The sequence below is a fragment of the Phyllobates terribilis genome, unplaced genomic scaffold (assembly GCF_046119375.1).
Source record: "Phyllobates terribilis strain yellow unplaced genomic scaffold, ASM4611937v1 Scaffold_15__1_contigs__length_34870131, whole genome shotgun sequence".
Classification (NCBI taxonomy): domain Eukaryota; kingdom Metazoa; phylum Chordata; class Amphibia; order Anura; family Dendrobatidae; genus Phyllobates; species Phyllobates terribilis.
The window spans coordinates 10,237,083-10,253,371 of NW_027362775.1; positions in this window are offsets into that span (position 1 = coordinate 10,237,083).

Below are 16,289 nucleotides of genomic sequence, written 5' to 3' on the forward strand. Positions count from 1 at the left end.
AACAGGAGCTCTATGGAACGCTCGCTCTGTCTGCAACAAACTTTCTTTCATCCACGATCTTTTCATTACAAACAAACTTTCCTTCCTCGCCATCACTGAAACCTTTCTCACCCCCTCTGACACAGCCTCCCCAGCTGCACTTTCATATGGCGGATTCCACCTTTCCCACACCCCCCGCCCCAATGGCAAACATGGTGGAGGCGTAGGTTTTCTCCTATCAGAACACTGCGCTTTCAATCAAATCTCACTGCCACCCTCCGTTACACTCCCCTCTTTTGAGGTGCACTGTGTGTGCATCTATTCCCCCTCCAACCTCCAACTGGCTGTCGTTTACTGACCCCCAGGGCAAGCCACCACCTTCTTAGACCACTTCACCACCTGGCTGCTTCACTTCCTCTCCACTGACATCCCCACTATCATAATGGGTGACTTCAACATCCCCATTAACACTTCCCACTCATCTGTCTCTAAGTTCCTATCTCTCACTTCCTCCTTCGGACTCACTCAATGGTCTTCCACACTCACCCACAAAGATGGCCACACACTGGACCTCGTCTTCACCCGCCTCTGTTCCCTATCTAACCTCTCTAACTCACCTCTCCCTCTCTCTGATCACAGCCTACTTACATTCTCTTCTCTCTCCTCCCCGGGCAACAATCCCCACTCTACAAACTTGCATACCCTCACAGAAATCTCAAACACCTTGACTTACACTCACTCTCTGAATCCCTCCTCCCTCTTACAGACATAAATTCCTTACACGATGCAGACGTTGCTGCTGCTTCATATAACACCACAATAGCTGCAGCTCTATACTCAATCGCCCCTCTCACACACACCACATCTCGCACATTCAACAGGCAACCCTGGCACACTAAACTTACTAAAGAACTGCGCTGGGCCTCCAGGGTTGCAGAGCGGAGATGGAAAAGGTCTCACTCCATCGAGCACTTCATCGCATTCAATCAATCCCTCACTAATTTCAAGTCCGCACTCACTACAGCAAAACAAACCTACTTCTCATCTCTCATATCCTCCCTATCTCACAACCCTAAACAGCTATTTAACACTTTCAACTCTCTCCTTCGTCCCCCAGCACCTCCTCCCTCTTCTCTCATCTCAGCCGAGGACTTTGCCTCATTCTTCAAACAGAAGATTGACACCATCAGACAAAACTTTTGCCTAAAGTCCACACAACCCCTCCTCATATCTATTCAACCCTCCTCCTCCAAACCCCACTTCTCCATCATTACAGAAGGTCAAGTCTCCTCTTTACTCTCCAAATCACACCTCACCACATGCGAACTGGACCCAATCCCATCCCACCTCATCACTAACCTTACCACAGTCTTCATCCCAACCCTAACCCACCTCTTCAATCTGTCACTAACAACCGGTGTCTTCCCCGCATGTTTCAAACATGCCGCAATCACACCCATCCTCAAAAAGCCCTCCCTTGACCCTTCCTCTCTGACTAGCTACCGCCCCATATCACTCCTCCCCTTTCCCTCAAAACTACTAGAACAACATGTCCACCTTGAACTGTCCTCCCACCTCTCCTCCTGCTCCCTCTTCGACCGCCTGAAATCTGGCTTCCAACTGCATCACTCGACTGAAACTGCCCTGACCAAAGTCACCAACGACCTACTAAATGCCAAATCCAAGCGACACTACTCCATCCTCCTCCTTCTGGACCTGTCATCTGCCTTTGACACAGTGGACCATTCCCTCTTACTCCAGATTCTCTCATCTCTTGGCATCACAGACTTGGCACGATCTTGGATCTCCTCATACTTAACAGACAGGACATTCAGCGTCTCTCACTCACGCACCACCTCCAAATCTCGCCCCCTATCTGTCGGTGTCCCCCAAGGTTCAGTTCTAGGACCTCTGCTCTTCTCCATCTACACCTTTGGCCTGGGACAGCTCATAGAGTCTCACGGTTTTCAGTATCACCTCTATGCTGATAACACACAGATCTTCCTATCTGTACCCGATATCTCCTCCCTACTAACCAAAATCCCACAATGTCTGTCCGCCATGTCATCCTTCTTCTCTGACAGATTTCTAAAACTCAACATGGATAAAACAGAGTTCATCATCTTTCCACCCTCTCATTCACATCCCCCATCTGACCTAGCCATCAACGTCAATGGCTGTTCACTCTCCCCAGTCCCACAAGCTCGCTGCCTTGAAGTAACCCTGTACTCTGATCTCTCCTTCAAGCCACATATCCAAGCCCTTTCCACTTCCTGCCGTATCCAACTCAAAAACATCTCCCGGATCCGTGCATTCCTCAGCAAAGACTCTGCAAAAGCCTTAGTGCATACCCTCATCATATCCCGCCTCGACTACTGCAACCTCCTGCTCCGTGGCCTCCCTTACAACACTCTTGCGCCTCTCCAATCTATCCTAAACTCTGCTGCTCGACTAATTCACCTTTCCCTTAGCTATTCCCCGGCCTCTCTTCTCTGTCAATCTCTTCACTAGCTCCCCATTGCCCAGAGAATCCAGTTCAAAACTTTAACCATGGCATACAAAGCCATCCACAACCTGTCTCCCCCATACATCTGTGACCTAGTCTCCCGGTACATACCTGCACACAACCTCCGATCCTCACAAGATCTCCTTCTCTACTCCCCTCTTATCTCCTCCTCCCACAATCGTATACAAGATTTCTCCCGTGCATCCCCCCTACTCTGGAACTCTCTACCCCAACACATCAGACTCTCGCTGACAGTGGAAAACTTCCAAAGAAACATGAAGACCCACCTCTTCCGACAAGCCTTCAACCTGCAGTAACCACCGCTGCACGACCAGCTCTACCCTCATATAATGTATCCTCACCCATCCCTTCGAGAATGTGAGCCCTCGCGGGCAGGGTCCTCGCTCCTCATGTACCAGTCGCTGACTCCTTTTGTTAAGATTATGTAAATGCTTTTGTTATGTATATCCCTATCACATGTAAAGTGCCATGGAATAAATGGCGCTATAATAATAAATAATAATAATAATAAAAATAATATTAATAATAAAAAGACAATATCAATTCCCATAGGAAAAGTGGTGGAGGTTACAGTGGAATAAAAAGACAATATCAATGCCCCTTTGATGAGCTGTGGAATTCAGAGTGGTTTAACCAGATGGTTTTAATGCTCCTTGGAAGAGACGTGGAGGTCATAGTAGCTTAATAAGATGTTTTTAATGCCTCTTGGAAGAGTGGTGGAGTTCGCAGTGGTTTAAAAAGACAATATCACTGCCCCTTAGAAGAGTGGTGGAGGTTACATTGGAATAAAAAGACAAAATCAATGCCCCGTGGAATAGACATGGAGGTTACAGCAGCTTAACAAGACAGTTTTAATGCCCCTTGGAAGAGCTGTGGAGTTCAGAGTGGTTTAACCAGACGGTTTTAATGCCCATTGGAAGTGACGTGGAGGTCACAGTAGCTTAAAGAGACGTTTTTAATGCCCCTTGGAAAAGTGGTGGAGGTCGCAATGTTTTAAAAACACAATATCAATGCACCTTGGAAGAATGATGGAGGTCTAAGTGGAATAAAAAGACAATGTCAATGCCCCTTGGAAGAGTGGTGGAGGTTAGAGTGGAATAAAAAGACAATACCAATGCAGCTTGGAAGAGCTGTACAATTCAGAGTGGTTCAACCAGATGGTTTTATTGCCCCTTGGAAGAGACGTGGAGCTCACAGTAGATTAACAAGACGGTTTTAATGCCCCTTGGAAAAGTGGTGGAGGTCACAGTGGATTAAAAAGACAATATCAATGCCCCGTGAAAGAGTGGTGGAGGTTACAGTGAAATAAAAAGACAATATCAATGCCTCTTGAAAGAGCTATGGAGTTCAGAGTGGTTTAACCAGATGGTTTTAATGACCATTGGAAGAGTGGTGGAGGTCGCAGTGGATTAAAAATACAATATCAATGCCCCTTGGAAGAGTGATGGAGGTTTCAATGGAATAAAGAGACAATATCAATGACCTGTGTAAGAAACTTGGAGGTCACAGTAGCTTAACAATACGGTTTTAAGGCCCCTTGGAAGAGTCGTGGACGTCGCAGAGGAATAAGAAGACAATATCAATGCCCTTGGAAGAGTGCAGATGGTTACAATGGAATAAAAAGACATTGTCAATGCCCCTTGGAAGAGCTGTGGAGCTCAGAGCGGTTTAACCAGACAGTTTTAATGCCGCTTGGGAGAGACTTGGAGGTCACAGTAGCTTAGCAAGACGGTTTTAATGCCCCTTGGAAGAGTGGTGGAAGTCACAGTGGAATAAAAATACTATATCAATGCGCCTTGAAAGAGTGGTGGAAGTTACAGTGAAATAAAAAGACAATATCAATGCCCCTTGGAAGAGCTGTGGAGTACAGAGTGGTTTAACCAAACGGTTTTAGTGCCCCTTGGAAGAGACGTGGAGGTCACAGTAGCTTAACAAGACGGTTTTAATGCCCCTTGGAAGAGTGGTGGAGGTCCCAGTGGAATAAAAAGACAATATCAATGCCCCTTGGAAGAGTGGTGGAGGTTACAGTGGAATAAAAAGACAGTATCAATGCCCAGTGAAAGAGACGTGGAGGTCACAGTAGCTTAACAAGACGACTTTAATGCCACTTGGAAGAGAGGTGGAAGTTGCAGTGGAATAAAAAGACAATATCAATGCCCCTTGGAAGAGTGCTGGAGGGTGCATTGGAATAAAAAGACAATATCAATGCCCCTTGCAAGAGCTGTGGAGTTCAGAGTGGTTTAAATTGACGGTTTTATTGCCCCGTCGAATTGACGTGGAGGTCAAAGTAGCTTAACAACACGGTTTTAATGCCCCTTGAATGAGTGGTGGATGTTACAGTGGAATTAAAAGACAATACCAATGCCCCGTGGAAGAGACGTGGAGGTCACAGTAGCTTGACAAGATGGGTTTAATGCCCCTTGGAGGACTGGTGAAGGTCGCAGTGGAATAAAAAGACAATAATAATGCCCCTTAGAAGAGCTGTGGAGTTCAGAGTGGAATAACCAGACGGTTTTAACACCCCTTGGAAGAGACGATGTGGTCACAGTAACTTATCAAGACGGCTTTATTGCCCCCTGGTAGAGTGGTGGAGGTCGCAGTGGATTAAAAAGACAATATTAATGCCCCTTGGAGGAGTGGTGGAGGTCGCAGTGGAGTAAAAAAACAATATAAATGCCCCTTGGAAGATTGGTGGAGGTTACAATTGAATAAAAAGACAACATCAATGCCCCTTCGAAGACACGTGGAGGTCACAGTAGCTTAAGAAGATGGTTTTAATGCCCCTTGGAGAGTGGTGGAGGTCGCAGTGGAATAAAAAGACAATATCAATGCCCCTTGGAAGAGTGTGGGAGGCTAGAGTGGTATAATTAGACAATACAAATGCCCCTTGGAAGAGCTGTGGAGTTCAGAGAGGTTTAACCAGATGGTTTTAATGCCCCTTGGAAAAGATTTTGACGTCACAGTAGCTTAACAAGACCGTTTTAATGCCCCTTGGAAGAGTGGTGGAGGTCGCAGTGGATTTAAAAGAAAATATCAATGCCCCTTGGAAGAGTGGTGGAGGTCGCAGTGGAATAAAAAGACAAAATCAATGCCCCTTGGAAGAGTGGTGGAGGTTAGAGTGGTATAAAAAGACAATACAAATGCCCCTTGGAAGAGCTGTGGAGTTCAGAGTGGTTTAACCAGAAGGTTTTAATGCCCATTGGAAGAGACTTCGACGTCACAGTAGCTTAACAAGACCGTTTTAATGCCCCTTGGAAGAGTAGTGGAGGTCGCAGTGGATTAAAACGACAATATCAATGCCCCTTGGAAGAGTGGTGGAGGTCGCAGTGGAATAAAAAGACAAAATCAATGCCCCTTCGAAGAGTGGTGGAGGTTACAGTGGAATAAAAAGACAATATCAATGCCCCTCGGAAGAGCTGTGGAGTTCAGATTGATTTAACCAGACGGTTTTAATGCCCCTTGAAAGAGACGTGGAGGTCACAGTAGCTTAACAAGACTGTTTTAATGCCCCTTGGAAGAGTGGTGGAGGTCGCAGTGGATTAAAAAGACAAAATCAATGCTCTTTGGAAGAGTGGTGGAGGTTACAGTGGAATAAAAGACAATATCAATGCCCCGTGGAAGAGTTGTGGAAGTCACTGTAGCTCAACAAGATGGTCATAATGCCGCTTGGAGGAGAGGTGGAGGTCGCAGTGGAATAAAAAGACAATGTCAATGCTCCTTGGAAGAGTGCTGAAGGTTAGAGTGGAATAAAAAGACAATGCAAATGCCCCTTGGAAGAGCTGTGGAGTTCAGAGTGGTTTAACCAGATGGTTTTAATGCCCTTGGAAGAGACTTCGACGTCACAGTAGCTTAACAAGACGGTTTTAATGCCCCTTGGAAGAGTGGTGGAGGTTGCAGTGGATTAAAAAGACAATATCAATGCCCCTTGGCAGAGTGGTGAAGGTCGCAGTGGAATAAAAAGACAAAATCAATGCCCCTTGGAAGAGTGGTGGAGGTTACAGTGGAATAAAAAGGCAATATCAATGCTCCTCGGAAGAGCTGTGGAGTTCAGAGTGGTTTAACCAGACGGTTTTAATGCCCCTTGGAAGAGACGTGGAGGTCACAGTAGCTTAACAAGACTGTTTTAATGCCCCATGGAAGAGTGGTGGAGGTCGGAGAGGATTAAAAAGACAATATCAATGCCCCTTAGAAGATAGGTTGAAGTCGCAGTGGAATAAAAAGACAATATCAATGCCCCTTGGAAGAGTGGTGGAGGTTACAGTGGAATAAAATGACAGTATTAGTGCCCCGTGGAATAGACATGGACGTCACAGTAGCTTAATAAGACGGTTTTAATGCCCCTTGGAAGAGTGGTGGAGATCGCAGTGGATTAAAAAGACAATATCAATGCCCCTTAGAAGATAGGTTGAAGTCGCAGTGGAATAAAAAGACAATATCAATGCCCTTTGGAAGAGTGGTGGAGGTTACAGTGGAATAAAAGACAATATCAATGCCCCGTGGAAGAGTTGTGGAGGTCACTGTAGCTTAACAAGATGGTCTTAATGCCGCTTGGAAGAGTGGTGGAGGTCGCAGTGGAATAAAAAGACAATGTCAATGCCCCTTGGAAGAGTGGTAGAGGTTAGAGGGAAATAAAAAGACAATACAAATGCCCCTTGGAAGAGCTGTGGAGTTCAGAGTGGTTTAACCAGATGGTTTTAATGCCCTTGGAAGAGACTTCGATGTCACAGTAGCTTAACAAGACGGTTTTAATGCCCCTTGGAAGAGTGGTGGAGGTCGCAGTGGATTAAAAAGACAATATCAATGCCCCTTGGCAGAGTAGTGAAGGTCGCACTGGAATAAAAAGACAAAATCAATGCCCCTTGGAAGAGTGGTGGAGGTTACAGTGGAATAAAAAGACAATATCAATGCTCCTCGAAAGAGCTGTGGAGCTCAGAGTGGTTTAACCAGACGGTTTTAATGCCCCTTGGAAGAGACGTGGAGGTCACAGTAGCTTAACAAGACTGTTTTAATGCCCCATGGAAGAGTGGTGGAGGTCGGAGAGGATTAAAAAGACAATATCAATGCCCCTTAGAAGATAGGTTGAAGTCGCAGTGGAATAAAAAGACAATATCAATGCCCCTTGGAAGAGTGGTGGAGGTTACAGTGGAATAAAATGACAATATCAGTGCCCCGTGGAAGAGACATGGACTTCACAGTAACTTAATAAGACGGTTTTAATGCCCCTTGGAAGAGTGGTGGAGATCGCAGTGGATTAAAAAGACAATATCAATGCCCCTTAGAAGATAGGTTGAAGTCGCAGTGGAATAAAAAGACAATATCAATGCCCTTTGGAAGAGTGGTGAAGGTTACAGTGGAATAAAAGACAATATCAATGCCCCGTGGAAGAGTTGTGGAGGTCACTGTAGCTTTACTAGATGGTCTTAATGCCGCTTGGAAGAGTGGTGGAGGTCGCAGTGGAATAAAAAGACAATGTCAATGCCCCTTGGAAGAGTGGTGGAGGTTAGAGGGAAATAAAAAGACAATACAAATGCCCCTTGGAAGAGCTGTGGAGTTCAGAGTGGTTTAAATTCACGGTTTCAATGCCCCTTGGAAGAGACGTGGAGGTCGCAGTGGATTAAAAAGACAATATCAATGCCCATTGGAAGAGTGGTGGAGGTCGCAGTGGAATAAAAAGACAATATCAATGCCCCGTGGAAGGGACGTGGAGGTCACAGTAGCTTAACAAGACAGTTTTAATCCCTTTGGTAGAGAGGTGGAGGTCGCAGTTGATTAAAAAGACAATATCAATGCCACTTGGAAGAGTGGTGGAGGTTGCAGTGGAATAAAAAGTCAATATCAATGCCCCTTGGAAGAGTGGTGGAGGTTACAGTCGAATAATAAGACAATATCAATGCTCCTTGGAAAACCTGTGGAGTACAGAATGGTTTAACCACACGGTTTTACTGCCCCTTGTAGGAGACGTAGAGGTCACAGTAGCTTATCAAGACTGTTTTAATGCCCCTTGGAAGAGTGGTGAAGGTCGCAGTGGTTTAAAAAGACAAAATCACTGCCCCTTGGAAGAGTGCTGGAGATTACAATGGAATAAAAAGACAATATCAATGCCTCTTGCAAGAGCGGTGGAGTTCAGAGTGGTTTAAATTGATGGCTTTAATGCCCCTTGGAAGAGAAGTGGAGGTCACAGTAGCTTACTAAGACGGTTTTAATGCCACATGGAAAAGTGGTGGAGGTCGCAGTGGATTAAAAAGACAATATCAATGCCCCGAGGAAGAGTGGACGAGGTCGCAGTGGAATAAAATGACAATATCAATGCCCCTTGGAAGAGTGGTGGAGGTTACAGTGGAAAAAAAAGACGATATCAATTCCCTGTGGAAGAGACGTGGACGTCACAGGTGCTTAACAAGATGGTTTTAATGCCCCTAGGAAGAGTGGTGAAGGTCACAGTTGATTAAAAAGACAATATTAATGCCCCTTGGAAGAGTGGTGGATGATGCAGTGGAATAAAAAGGCAATATCAATGCCCCGTGGAATTGACGTGGAGGTCAAAGTAGCTTAACAACACGGTTTTAATGGCCCTTGGAAGAGTGGTGGAGGTCGCAGTTGATTAAAAAGACAATATAAATGTCCATTAGAAGAGTGGTGGAGGTCACAATGGAATAAAAAGACAATATCAAAGCCCCTTGGAAAAGCTGTGGAGTTCACAATGGTTTGACCAGAAGTTTTTAAGGCACCGTGGAATAGACGTAGAGGTCACAGTAGCTAAACAAGACAGTTTTAATGCTTCTTGGAAGAGTGATGGAGGTCGTAGAGGATTAAAAAGACAAAATCAATGCCCCTTGGAAGAGTGGTGGAGGTTACAGTGGAATAAAAAGACATTGTCAAAGTCCCTTGGAAGAGCTGTGGAGCTCAGAGCGGTTTAACCAGACGGTTTTAAAGCACCTTGGAAGAGAGTAGGAGGTCACATTAGCTTAACAAGACCGATTTAATGCCCCTTGGAAGAGTGGTGGAGGTCGCAATGGAATAAAAAGACAATATCAATGCCCCGTGGACGGGACATGGAGGTGACAGTAGCATAACAAGACGGTTTTAATGCCCATTGGAAGAGTGGTGGAGGTCGCAGTGGATAAAAAAGACAATATCAAAGCCCCTTGGAAGAGTGGTGGAGGTCGCAGTGGAAAACAGACAATATCAATGCCCCTTGGAAGAGTGGTGGAGGTTACAGTCGAATAAAAAGACAACATCAATGCCTCTTGGAAGAGCTGTGGAGTACAGAGTTGTTTAATCAGACGGTTTAATGCCCCTTGGAAGAGACTTGGAGGTCACAGTAGCTTAACAAGATGGTTTTAATGCCCCTTGGAAGAGAGTTGGAGGTCGCAGTGGAATAAAAAGACAATATTAATGCCCCTTGGAAGAGTAGTGGAGGTCGCTGTAAAATAAAAAGACAATATCAATGCCCCTTGGAAGAGTGGTGGAGGTAACAGTGGAATAAAAAGACAATATCAAAGCCCCTTGGAAGAGCTGTGGAGTTCACAGTGGTTTAACCAGAAGGTTTTAAGGCACCGTGGAATAGACGTGGAGGTCACAGTAGCTAAACAAGACAGTTTTAATGCTTCTTGGAAGAGTGATGGAGGTCGTAGAGGATTAAAAAGACAAAATCAATGCCCCTTGGAAGAGTGGTGGAGGTTACAGTGGAATAAAAATACAATATCAATGCCTCTTGCAAGAGCTGTGGAGTTAAAAGTGGTTTAAATTGACGGTTTTAATGCCCCATCGAAGAGATGTGGAGGTCACAGCAGGTTAACAAGACGGTTTTAATGCCCCTTGGAAGAGTGGTGGAGGTTACAGTCGAATAAAAAGACAATATCAATGCCTCTTGGAAGACCTGTGGAGTTCAGTTTGGTTTAACCAGACGGTTTTAATTCCCCTTGGAAGAGACGTTGAGGTCACAGTAGCTTATCAAAACTGTTTTAATTCCACTTGGAAGAGAGGTGGAGGTCGCAGTGGATTAAAGATACAATATCAATGCCACTTGGAAGAGTGGTGAAGGTCCCAGTGAAATAAAAAGACAATATCAATGCCCCTTGTAAGAGTGGTGGAGGTTACAGTGGAATAAAAAGACAATATCAATGCCCCGTGAAAGAGACGTGGAGGTCACAGTAGCTTAACAAGACGGTTTTAATGCCCCTTGGAAGAGAGGTGGAAGTTGCAGTGGAATAAAAAGATAATATCAATGCCCCTTCGAGGAGTGCTGGAGGTTACATTGGAATAAAAAGACAATATCAAAGCCCCATGCAAGAGCTGTGGAGTTCAGAGTGGTTTAAATTGACGGTTTTAATGCCCCTTGGTAGGGACGCAGAGGTGACAGTAGCTTAGCAAGACGGTCTTAATGCCCCTTGGAAGAGTGGTGGAGGTCGCAGTGGATTAAAAAGACAATTTGAATGCCCCTTGGAAGAGTGGTGGAGGTCGCAGTGGAATAAAAAGACAATATCAATGCCCCTTGGAAGAGTGGTGGAGGTTACAGTTGAATAAAAAGACATTATCAATGCCCCTTGGAAGAGTGATGAAGGTTACTGTGGAATAAAAAGACAATATCAATGAGCCTTGTAGAGTGGTGGAGGTCGCAGTGGAATAAAAAGACATTATCAATGCCCCTTGGAAGAGTGGTGGAGGTCGCAGTGGAATAAAAAGACAATATCAATGCCCCTTGGACGAGTAGTGGAGGTTATAGTGGAATAAAAAACAATTTCAATGCCCCGTGGAAGAGACGTGGAGGTCACAGTAGCTTAACCAGACGGTTTTAATGCCTGTTGGAGGACTGGTGGAGGTCGCAGTGGAATAAAAAGCCAATATCAATGCCCCTTGGAAGAGTTTTGGAGGTTACAGTGGTATAAAAAGACAATAATAATGCCCCTTGGAAGAGCTGTGGAGTTCAGAATGGTATAATCAGACAGTTTTAACGCTCCTTGGAAGAGACGTGGAGGTCACAGTAACTTAACAAGACGGTTTTAATGCCCCTTGGAAGAGTGGTGGAGGTCGCAGTGGAATAAAAAAACAATATCAATGCCCCTTGGAAGATTGGTGGAGGTTAAAGTGGAAGAAAAAAAGTATATCAATGCCCCGTGGAAGAGTTGTGGAGGTCACTGTAGCTTAACAATATGATTTTAATGGCCCTTGGAAGAGTGGTGGAGGTAGCAGTGGAATAAAAAGACAATGTCAATGCCCCTTGGAAGAGTGGTGGAGGTTAGAGTGGAATAAAAAGACAATACAAATGCCCCTTGGAAGAGCTGTGGAGTTCAGAGTGGTTTAACCAGACGGTTTTAATGCCCCTTGGAAAAGAAGTCGACGTCACAGTAGCATAACAAGACGGTTTTAATGCCCCTTGGAAGAGTGGTGGAGATCGCAGTGGATTAAAAAGACAATATCAATGCCCCTTAGAAGATAGGTTGAATTCGCAGTGGAATAAAAAGACAATATCAATGCCCTTTGGAAGAGTGGTGGAGGTTACAGTGCATAAAAAGACAATATCAATGCCCCTTGGAAGAGTTGTGGAGGTCACTGTAGCTTAACAAGATGGTCTTAATGCCGCTTGGAAGAGTGGTGGAGGTAGCAGTGGAATAAAAAGACAATGTCAATGCCCCTTGGAAGAGTGGTGGAGGTTAGAGGGAAATAAAAAGACAATACAAATGCCCCTTGGAAGAGCTGTGGAGTTCAGAGTGGTTTAAATTCACGGTTTCAATGCCCCTTGGAAGAGACGTGGAGGTCGCAGTGGATTAAAAAGACAATATCAATGCCCATTGGAAGAGTGGTGGAGGTCGCAGTGGAATAAAAAGACAATATCAATGCCCCGTGGAAGGGACGTGGAGGTCACAGTAGCTTAACAAGACAGTTTTAATCCCTTTGGTAGAGAGGTGGAGGTCGCAGTTGATTAAAAATACAATATCAATGCCACTTGGAAGAGTGGTGGAGGTTGCAGTGGAATAAAAAGTCAATATCAATGCCCCTTGGAAGAGTGGTGGAGGTTACAGTCGAATAATAAGACATTATCAATGCTCCTTGGAAGACCTGTGGAGTACAGAATGGTTTAACCACATGGTTTTATTGCCCCTTGTAAGAGACGTAGAGGTCACAGTAGCTTATCAAGACTGTTTTAATGCCCCTTGGAAGAGTGGTGAAGGTCGCAGTGGTTTAAAAAGACAAAATCACTGCCCCTTGGAAGAGTGCTGGAGATTACAATGGAATAAAAAGACAATATCAATGCCTCTTGCAAGAGCGGTGGAGTTCAGAGTGGTTTAAATTGACGGCTTTAATGCCCCTTAGAAGAGAAGTGGAGGTCACAGTAGCTTACTAAGACGGTTTTAATGCCACATGGGAAAGTGGTGGAGGTCGCAGTGGATTAAAAAGACAATATCAATGCCCCGAGGAAGAGTGGACGAGGTCGCAGTGGAATAAAATGACAATTTCAATGCCCCTTGGAAGAGTCGTGGAGGTTACAGTGGAAAAAAAAGACGATAACAATTCCCTGTGGAAGAGACGTGGAAGTCACAGGAGCTTAACAAGATGGTTTTAATGCCCCTAGGAAGAGTGCTGAAGGTCACAGTTGATTAAAAAGACAATATTAATGCCCCTTGGAAGAGTGGTGGAGGATGCAGTGGAATAAAAAGGCAATATCAATGCCCCGTGGAATTGACGTGGAGGTCAAAGTAGCTTAACAACACGGTTTTAATGGCCCTTGGAAGAGTGGTGGAGGTCGCAGTTGATTAAAAAGACAATATAAATGTCCATTAGAAGAGTGGTGGAGGTCGCAATGGAATAAAAAGACAATATCAAAGCCCCTTGGAAGAGCTGTGGAGTTCACAATGGTTTGACCAGAAGTTTTTAAGGCACCGTGGAATAGACGTGGAGGTCACAGTAGCTAAACAAGACAGTTTTAATGCTTCTTGGAAGAGTGATGGAGGTCGTAGAGGATTAAAAAGACAAAATCAATGCCCCTTGGAAGAGTGGTGGAGGTTACAGTGGAATAAAAAGACATTGTCAAAGATCCTTGGAAGAGCTGTGGAGCTCAGAGCGGTTTAACCAGACGGTTTTAATGCACCTTGGAAGAGACTTGGAGGTCACATTAGCTTAACAAGACCGATTTAATGCCCCTTGGAAGAGTGGTGGAGGTCGCAATGGAATAAAAAGACAATATCAATGCCCCGTGGACGGGACATGGAGGTGACAGTAGCATAACAAGACGGTTTTAATGCCCATTGGAAGAGTGGTGGAGGTCGCAGTGGATAAAAAAGACAATATCAAAGCCCCTTGGAAGAGTGGTGGAGGTCGCAGTGGAAAACAGACAATATCAATGCCCCTTGGAAGAGTGGTGGAGGTTACAGTCGAATAAAAAGACAACATCAATGCCTCTTGGAAGAGCTGTGGAGTACAGAGTTGTTTAATCAGACGGTTTAATGCCCCTTGGAAGAGACTTGGAGGTCACAGTAGCTTAACAAGATGGTTTTAATGCCCCTTGGAAGAGAGTTGGAGGTCGCAGTGGAATAAAAAGACAATATTAATGCCCCTTGGAAGAGTAGTGGAGGTCGCTGTAAAATAAAAAGACAATATCAATGCCCCTTGGAAGAGTGGTGGAGGTAACAGTGGAATAAAAAGACAATATCAAAGCCCCTTGGAAGAGCTGTGGAGTTCACAGTGGTTTAACCAGAAGGTTTTAAGGCACCGTGGAATAGACGTGGAGGTCACAGTAGCTAAACAAGACAGTTTTAATGCTTCTTGGAAGAGTGATGGAGGTCGTAGAGGATTAAAAAGACAAAATCAATGCCCCTTGGAAGAGTGGTGGAGGTTACAGTGGAATAAAAATACAATATCAATGCCTCTTGCAAGAGCTGTGGAGTTAAAAGTGGTTTAAATTGACGGTTTTAATGCCCCATCGAAGAGATGTGGAGGTCACAGCAGGTTAACAAGACGGTTTTAATGCCCCTTGGAAGAGTGGTGGAGGTTACAGTCGAATAAAAAGACAATATCAATGCCTCTTGGAAGACCTGTGGAGTTCAGTTTGGTTTAACCAGACGGTTTTAATTCCCCTTGGAAGAGACGTTGAGGTCACAGTAGCTTATCAAAACTGTTTTAATTCCACTTGGAAGAGAGGTGGAGGTCGCAGTGGATTAAAGATACAATATCAATGCCACTTGGAAGAGTGGTGAAGGTCCCAGTGAAATAAAAAGACAATATCAATGCCCCTTGTAAGAGTGGTGGAGGTTACAGTGGAATAAAAAGACAATATCAATGCCCCGTGAAAGAGACGTGGAGGTCACAGTAGCTTAACAAGACGGTTTTAATGCCCCTTGGAAGAGAGGTGGAAGTTGCAGTGGAATAAAAAGATAATATCAATGCCCCTTCGAGGAGTGCTGGAGGTTACATTGGAATAAAAAGACAATATCAAAGCCCCATGCAAGAGCTGTGGAGTTCAGAGTGGTTTAAATTGACGGTTTTAATGCCCCTTGGTAGGGACGCAGAGGTGACAGTAGCTTAGCAAGACGGTCTTAATGCCCCTTGGAAGAGTGGTGGAGGTCGCAGTGGATTAAAAAGACAATTTGAATGCCCCTTGGAAGAGTGGTGGAGGTCGCAGTGGAATAAAAAGACAATATCAATGCCCCTTGGAAGAGTGGTGGAGGTTACAGTTGAATAAAAAGACATTATCAATGCCCCTTGGAAGAGTGATGAAGGTTACTGTGGAATAAAAAGACAATATCAATGAGCCTTGTAGAGTGGTGGAGGTCGCAGTGGAATAAAAAGACATTATCAATGCCCCTTGGAAGAGTGGTGGAGGTCGCAGTGGAATAAAAAGACAATATCAATGCCCCTTGGACGAGTAGTGGAGGTTATAGTGGAATAAAAAACAATTTCAATGCCCCGTGGAAGAGACGTGGAGGTCACAGTAGCTTAACCAGACGGTTTTAATGCCTGTTGGAGGACTGGTGGAGGTCGCAGTGGAATAAAAAGCCAATATCAATGCCCCTTGGAAGAGTTTTGGAGGTTACAGTGGTATAAAAAGACAATAATAATGCCCCTTGGAAGAGCTGTGGAGTTCAGAATGGTATAATCAGACAGTTTTAACGCTCCTTGGAAGAGACGTGGAGGTCACAGTAACTTAACAAGACGGTTTTAATGCCCCTTGGAAGAGTGGTGGAGGTCGCAGTGGAATAAAAAAACAATATCAATGCCCCTTGGAAGATTGGTGGAGGTTAAAGTGGAAGAAAAAAAGTATATCAATGCCCCGTGGAAGAGTTGTGGAGGTCACTGTAGCTTAACAATATGATTTTAATGGCCCTTGGAAGAGTGGTGGAGGTAGCAGTGGAATAAAAAGACAATGTCAATGCCCCTTGGAAGAGTGGTGGAGGTTAGAGTGGAATAAAAAGACAATACAAATGCCCCTTGGAAGAGCTGTGGAGTTCAGAGTGGTTTAACCAGACGGTTTTAATGCCCCTTGGAAAAGAAGTCGACGTCACAGTAGCATAACAAGACGGTTTTAATGCCCCTTGGAAGAGTGGTGGAGATCGCAGTGGATTAAAAAGACAATATCAATGCCCCTTAGAAGATAGGTTGAATTCGCAGTGGAATAAAAAGACAATATCAATGCCCTTTGGAAGAGTGGTGGAGGTTACAGTGCATAAAAAGACAATATCAATGCCCCTTGGAAGAGTTGTGGAGGTCACTGTAGCTTAACAAGATGGTCTTAATGCCGCTTGGAAGAGTGGTGGAGGTAGCAGTGGAATAAAAAGACAATGTCAAT